This window comes from Odocoileus virginianus, chromosome 6 (genome assembly GCF_023699985.2).
Source record: "Odocoileus virginianus isolate 20LAN1187 ecotype Illinois chromosome 6, Ovbor_1.2, whole genome shotgun sequence".
NCBI lineage: Eukaryota > Metazoa > Chordata > Mammalia > Artiodactyla > Cervidae > Odocoileus > Odocoileus virginianus.
The window spans coordinates 88,655,262-88,663,120 of record NC_069679.1 but is presented as its reverse complement, the minus strand read 5'-3'; the positions used below and the strand labels follow the sequence as shown (position 1 = coordinate 88,663,120).

Below are 7,859 nucleotides of genomic sequence, written 5' to 3'. Positions count from 1 at the left end.
AGTTGAAGCAGCTGAGTCTGAGATGTCTGTTAGACCTACAGAGATGTTTAATAGGCAGTAGGGCATATGATGGAGAAGGAAATGGCAACCCGCCCCAGTCCTCTTGCCTGGAGAATCCCAGGGACAGAGGAGCCCGGTGGGCTACAGTCCATGGGGTCGCAAGAGTTAGACACGACTTAGCGACTAAACATCACCGCCACCAGGGCATATGAATCTGGAATTTAGGAGAGAAGTCTCATCTAGAGATATGAATTTGGGATTTGGCAATATATAAGTAGTATTTAAAATCATAAAAAGAATGAGAATACGTATAGTTTCAGTATAGATAGAAAAGACAAAAACAGCGAAGGTTCAAACTCTGAGCTGTTGCACTGCTGAGCGAGCCAGGAGAGCGAGAGCAGCGAGCAGAGAAGACGGGGAAGGAGGCTCCAGGCGTTTGGGAGGAGAGCTGGCGCGTGTGTCTCAGAAGCCGAGTGAAACAGTGCTTTAGGGATGAAGATGACCGGCCAGATCAAATCCTGCTGTGATCAAGTGAGACAGAGCTCAAGATCAAACACTGGCTCAGTTTAAACCAAGGGGAGAGAGGCTGGGAGTAGACATATTGTCAGCCACAAATACAGGGAAAAAAAGGTTTTTAAAAACTACGTTTAGCAGCACAGGTGCAGGCAGAGTGGCTGGTGGGTCGGGTTTAACCTTGTTTAGGGCCCTTACTGTGTATAATGTGTTATGCCTGTAAACAGTATGTACCATTAGCTTGTGTTTCTAAGGTGTGCATAAAAGTCATATCGTATTGTGAATTTTTATTTAACTTTTTTGAAATTTATACAAGTTGATAAATAAGAATCTGTTTCATATATTTTAGCTGCTGTGTAGTGTTCTTTTATATGAATTATCTACTTATTTATCCACTCTGCCTCTGAGACTCATTTAGGTTTCTGTGTGTTCTCTAGCACAGTGTTGCAGTGATTTTCTAATGTTCCTGGTTTCTTGGAGTTCTTTAACTATTCTTTTTTTTTTTTTCATTTATTTTTATTAGTTGGAGGCTAATTACTTTACAATAGTGTAGTGATTTTTCTCATATATTGACATGAATTAGCCATGGATTTACATGTATTCCCCATCCCGATCCCCCCTCCCACCTCCCTCTCCACCCGATCCCTCTGGGTCTTCCCAGTGCACCAGGCCCAAGCACTTGTCTCATGCATCCAACCTGGGCTGGTGATCTGTTTCATCTTTGATAATATACATGTTTTGATGCTGTTATCTCAAAACATCCCACCCTCGCCTTCTCCCACAGAGTCCAAAAGTCTGTTCTGTACATCTGAGTCTCTTTTTCTGTTTTGCATATAGGGTTATCATTACCATCTTTCTAAATTCCATATATATGTATTAGTATACTGTAATGGTCTTTATCTTTCTGGCTTACTTCGCTCTGTATAATGGGCTCCAGTTTCATCCATCTCATTAGAACTGATTCAAATGAATTCTTTTTAATGGCTGAGTAATATTCCATGGTGTATATGTACCACAGCTTCCTCATCCATTCGTCTGCTGATGGGCATCTAGGTTGTTTCCATGTCCTGGCTATTATAAACAGTGCTGCGATGAACATTGGGGTGCACGTGTCTCTTTCAGATCTGGTTTCCTCGGTCTATTTCCAGTTTTTAAAGAAATCTCCAGACTGTTTTCCATAGCGGCTGTACTAGTTTGCATTCCCACCAACAGTGTAAGAGGGTTCCCTTTTCTCCACATAAAAATATACCCTCTCCAGCATAAAAATATGGAATGCTTCACGAATTTGCGTGTCATCCTTGCGCAGGGGCCATGCTAATCTTCTCTGTATCGTTCCAATTTTAGTATATGTGCTGCCGAAGCGAGCACTTCTTTAACTTTTCTAACTGCCCATCCTTGATAATTATGTATTTTGTGAATTTCTTTCAAATTTTTTGCTTGTTGTCAACTGTGGTTAATGATGTTTTTGCCATTATCATATTTGACATTTTAATATAATCAAATTTACCCATCTCTTAAGATTTACATGCTTTGAATCTTTAAAAAGATTTTAAATTGTAGCAAAATACACATAACATAAAAATTACCATCTTACGGAAAGAGAAATATAAATATCATATCCTGACACATATATATGGAATCTAAAAAGATGGCACTGATGAATTTATTTTCAGGGCAGCAGTGGAGAAACAGACGTAGAGAACAGACCTGTGGACGCGGGAGAAGGGGAGGTGACTGGAGAGAGTGACGTGGAAATGTACAGCCCCGTGTGAAACAGATAGAATGCGGACGTACTGTACCTCTCAGGGAACGCAGACAGGCTCTGTGAGGGGCTGCAGGCGGGGTGGGAGGGAGGGGACGTGGGCGTCCCTGTGGCTGGTTCCTGTTGGTGTCTGGCAGAACCCCACAGAGTTCTGTAAAGCAATTATCCTTCAATTAAAAAAGTTAAAAATACAGGTCAGTGTGTTAACTCTTCACATTTTATGCAACAGATCCCTAGAACTTTTTCAGCTTGCAAAACTGAATTCTGTACCCGTTGAACAACTCCCTGTTTTCGCCTCCTCCTAACCCCCGACAGCCGCCGTTTGTTTTTCTCTTTCCATGAGTGGCTATTTTAGATGCCTGATAAAAGTGGACCGTACGGTGTTTATCTTTTGTGACTGACTGACTTCAGTTAGGGTAATGTCCTTAGTGTTCATCCTTGTTGTGGCGTGTGACAGAATTTCTTTCCTGTTAAGACTGAATAACATGTCATTCTATGTATGTACCATATGTTGTTTATCCGTTCATCCTCTGATGGACACAAGTCGCTTCCACTTACTGGCTGTTGTGAATAACTGCAGTGTACATGGTGTACAGATATCTCACTGAGATCATGCTTTCAGTTCTTCTGCATATATGCCCAGAAGTGGAGTTGCTGGATCTTGCAACAATTCTATTTTCAGTTTTTGAGGAACCTGCATACTGTTTTCCGTTGTAGCTGCACCATTTTGCATTCCTATCTGCAGAGCACAAGGGTTCTCACCTATACTTGTTATTTCTGCTGTCTGATCCTGGCCCTCCTCATGAATATGAAGAGATATCTCATTGTAGATTTAATTTGCATTTCTGTAATGATTAGTGATGTTGAGCATCTTTACATATGCTCTTAGCCATTTGTATATCATCATTGAATGAATGCCCATTGAAGTCCTTTGCCTACTTTTTAATCAGATTTATTTACTTTTAGTTGTTGAGTTACAGGAGTTCTTTATATATTCTGGATACTAACGCCCTGTCAGACACATGATCTGCAGACTTTTTCTCCTCTTCTGTAGGCTGCCTTTTTGCTCTGCTTGTCTCCGTTGATGAAGGAGGTGTTCTGTCCACAAACCCCGTGTGTCTGTGTCTGCGTGTGCTTCGGTGTCAGACCCAGGAGACCTCTGCCACATCCAGCCTCATGAAGCCTCGCCTCTGTTTCTTCTGGGAGCTTTATAAGTTTAGGTTTTACATTTTGATCTTGAATTCATTTCGAGTTAGTTTTTGCATCTGGATTGAGGGAGGATCCAACTTCATTTTTCTGTGTTTATGAACACCCGGTTTGCCCAGCATCATTTGTTGAAGAGACTGTCCTTTTCCCATAGGCATCCTTGCAAAGATCATGTGCCTAAAGATTTATTTCTGGGCTCTCTCTTCTGTTCCATTGGTCTGTATGTTTGTCTTTATTTAAGTCAAAAATTTAAGTCAAAACATTTTTGATTGCTGTAGTTTTATAATGTGTTTTGAAATCAAGAAGTGTGAGACCTCCAACTTTGTTCCTTCTTTTTCAAGATTGTTTTGGCTATTAAGGGTCCTTCGAGATTCCATATGAATTTTAAGATTTTTTTTCTATTTCTGCAAAAATGTTACTGGGATTTTGATGGGGATTATGTTGACTCTATAATCTGGGTACTGTGGATATTTTAACAATATTGTCTTCCAGTCTGTCAGCATGAAGTGTCTTTCCATTTATTTGTGTCTTTTTACATTTCTTTCATAATATTTTATAACTTTAATGATCCAAATCTTTTGACCCCTTGGTTAAGTTAATTTCTAAGTATTTTATTATTTTAGATGCTCATTTTAATGAGATCCCCCCCCCCCCAATTTCATTTTGGGAACTTTCATTACTAGTACATAGAAACATAACTGATTTTTGTATGTTTATTTGGTACACTGTAACATTGCTGGCTTCTCTTATTCTAATGGGGTTTTTGTGTGTAACAGTCTTTAGGGTTTTTTTCCATATAAGATCATATTATCCGGAAGCAGATACAATTCTGCTCTTCCTTTCCAAATTAGATGTCTTTTATTTCTTTTTCTTGCTGACTGCTCTGGGTCAGACTTTCGGTGCTTTGTTAAATAGACGTGCTGAGAGAAGGCAGCCTTGCCTTGTTTCTGATTCGAGAGGAAGGCGTTCGGGTTTTCACCGTTGAGTGTGATGTTTGCTGTGGGATCTTCTTGCGTGGCTTTGTTTTGTTGAGGTAGCTTCTGTCTATTCCTAGCTTGTTAGTGGGTTTTTTTTTTGTTTGTTTGTTTTTAATCATGAAAGGTTATTGAATTTTGTCAAATACTTTTTATGTATCAGTTGAGATGATCATGTATTTTTTGTCCTTCTGTTAATGTGTCTTACATGGATTGATTTTTGAATCTTGAACCACTCTTGCATTCTAAGATCTTACTTGATAATGGTATATAATCCTTTTTATGAGCTGTTGAATTCAGTTTGCTGGCATTTTGTTGAGTTTATATCGGTTTCCATCATAAATATTGGACTATAATTTTCTTTTTTTTGGTAGTATCTTTCTCTGGCTTTGGCATCAAGGTAATGCTTATCTCATAAAATTAGTTTGAAAGTGTTCTTTTCAGTTTTTTTTAGGGAAAGTGTGAGGAGGAATACTCTTCTAAAGGTTTTGTAAGAACTGCCCAGTTAGGCCATCTGGTGGGTGGCTGGGCTTTTCTTTGTTGGGAGATTTTTTATTTAGTGTCCTTACTGATTATGGGTCTGTTCAGATTTTCTGTTTCTTCATAATTCAGTCCTGATAGATTGTATGTTTCTAGGAATTTATCCATTCTAAATTATTCAATTTGTTGTTGTATGATTCAGTTTCTTATGAGGCCTTCTCTTTAATTTCTGACTTTAGCTGAATCTTCTCTCATTTTTTCTTAATCAGAGTTTGTCAGTTTTGTTGATCTTTTCAGAAAACCAACTCTAAATAAGTTCTGTTAATTTTTTGTTGTTCTTCTGTTTCATTTATTTCCGCTTCAATCTTTGTTACTATTTTTTCCTTCTGCTAACTTTTGGTTCAGTTTGTTTTTTTCTAGTTCCTTTAGGTTTAAAATTAGGCTGCTGATTTCTTTAAATCTTTTAAAATGAAGCCTATTCCTGTCTCAGTGCACTAAGATATTATCTTTTGTTTTCTTATAAAAATTAGCAAATTGAAATATATAATTTATTAGGTATTAATTTATATATATTTGTGAGGTAGGGATCTTATTTTTATCTCTTTTTGTATAGATAACCCAGTTGACTAAACTATTCATTTAATGGTTAATCCCTTTCCTACTGATTTGAAATGCAGCTTTTGTCATATGCCAAACTCCTGTGCATGCTTGTGAGTCTATTTATAGGCTGATTAAAATTCCATCTGTCTGCTTGCCTCTTCCTGAGTCAAAACCAAAAAACCTGAAGGACCATAGCTTTGTGGTCCATCTTTAACCTGGGAAGGTGCGATCTTTCTTCTCTTGACGCTTATCCTGTGTTTCTGTTTCTTTTTCCTGACTTCCCTCGTCCCTCACCAGTCTTCTCCATTCTTGGTCTTTTGTTCCTCCATGTGAATTAAACTTATAAATTAATTTGAAGAAAACTGTGATCTTTGGATATCAGGTCTTCCAATATGAATTTGCATAAATATTTGTCTTTTCCCATTTATTTCATTATTTTTCTTTCAATAATATTTTCTGATTTTGTAATAAATTTCTACAGGTATTAGATTTTCTATTTTTTTAATTAATTTAGTTTAATTGGAGGCTAATTACTTTACAATATTGTAGTGGTTTTTGCCATACATTGACATGAATCAGCCATGGGTATACATGTGTAGGTTTTCTATTGATTTTGCAATTTTGTTTCTATTGACAATTAGAATATCTGTTTTTCTTGGCAAAGCATAGGATTGTTGTTGATCTTGTACATAGCAATATTGGAAAATTTATATTAGTTCCACTGATTTACAGATTCACTTGGGTTTTTATGTAGATGACTGTATTAAACGAAAACAGAACCACTGTTTGTAAGTAATGATGGCTTTATATCTTTTTGATTCTCATATTTTTTATTTTGTGTGTGTTTGGGGATGCGTGGTTTGGTTTGGTTACTCTGTCTACTGAGTTTTATATATATATATATATATATATATATATATCTGCTTGTTTTTTACTTTAAGGCCATATGTTTTAGGTTTTTAGTCATTTAGTGTGGTATCTGCTCTAGGTTTTTGATAGATAAATTATATTCTTAGTATATTGATATAAGGAAATTCTTATGGTTTTTCTCTTTAATCACGTATTAGTGCAAGGTACCCTAATAGATTTTTTCCTTTTTTATTATTAAACCAGTTTTCAATTCTTGGAATAAACTTTACTTCCTGTGACATGTATTTTTAATATATTGCTGGATTTTGTTTTCTTATATTAAGAGTTTTATTATCTAAGTTGACCTATAATTTTCCTTTCTAATATTGCATTTGTCTGATTTTGGCATCGTGATTATACTAACATCATAAAGGAATTTGGATTAGTTTATATAAGATAGAGATTCAGTTCCTCTGAAGATTTCCTCTGAATGCACTTCCAGCTGTCAGTGTATATTTTTTCCCTCCTAAGTGCATATGAATGGCTTTTCAAATACTGATTTAATTTTTTTTTAATTTTTATACTTACATTCAAGTTTTAAATCTTTTAAGTCAATATTGATAAGTTGTATTTTTATAGAAAATGTTGTATTTAAATTCTTTGGTATCATTTTGTTCATTGACGTTCCTTACTTTTTAATTTGTACTATAACTGAAGTAATGTTACCTTTTAAATTACTAATATGATTGACTTGTAATTTTCCACCCCTTTTCTTCATTAATTTGTTAGAGATGTGTCCATTTTATTAGTCTTTTCCCAAAAGCAGCTTCTATCAATCCTCTTCATTTTTTCTGTTTCTTAGATGATGTTGCTTTATTGCTTCATTCCTTTTACTTTCTGTGAATTTCTTTTGGATTCATTTTTTAAACTTTTGAGTTGAACACCCAACTCACTATTAATCATTCTTTTTTTAAAAATAAAACTGAATTTTTTTAACACTTTATTTACTAAGCACTTTCCCTTGACCATGATTAGCACATATTAGCATGGATCTACCTCATTCTTCTTAGTACTCTATAACATTACATATATATGGGCAAGCTATTTTATGCTTAACACTCCCCTACTGATGAACAATTAGGGGGTTCATCATGCCTTGATGGACGTCTTTGCACCGTACACGGCTCCTGCTGCACATGAGTGAGCCTGTCGTTAGCAAAGTGTCCTAGAGGTGAATTAGCTAGATTGTGGGATATATGCATTTTTAATTTTTAAAAAAATCAATTTATTTTAATTGGAGGCTAATTACTTTACAGTATTGTAGTGGTTTTTGACAAACATCGACATGAATCAGCCACAGGTGCACATGTATTCCCCATCCAGAACCCCCCTCCCGCCTCCCCCTGATCCGATCCCTCTGGGTCATCCCAAGTGCACCAGCCCTGAGCACCCTGTCTCATGCATTGAACCTGGAC

The 7,859-nt window shown here is 36.4% G+C and overlaps 1 protein-coding gene and 1 non-coding gene across 5 annotated transcripts in view; one reads left to right on the top strand and one right to left on the bottom strand.

Moving 5' to 3' along the window:
- Positions 1-7,859, top strand: part of RPS6KA5 (ribosomal protein S6 kinase A5) — a 187,793-nt gene that overhangs the window by 118,945 nt on the left and 60,989 nt on the right. The window lies entirely within an intron of this gene.
- LOC139035823 (U6 spliceosomal RNA) lies at positions 1,775-1,881 on the bottom strand. Its single transcript, XR_011488527.1, has one exon. It is a non-coding gene; the product is annotated as a U6 spliceosomal RNA (small nuclear RNA).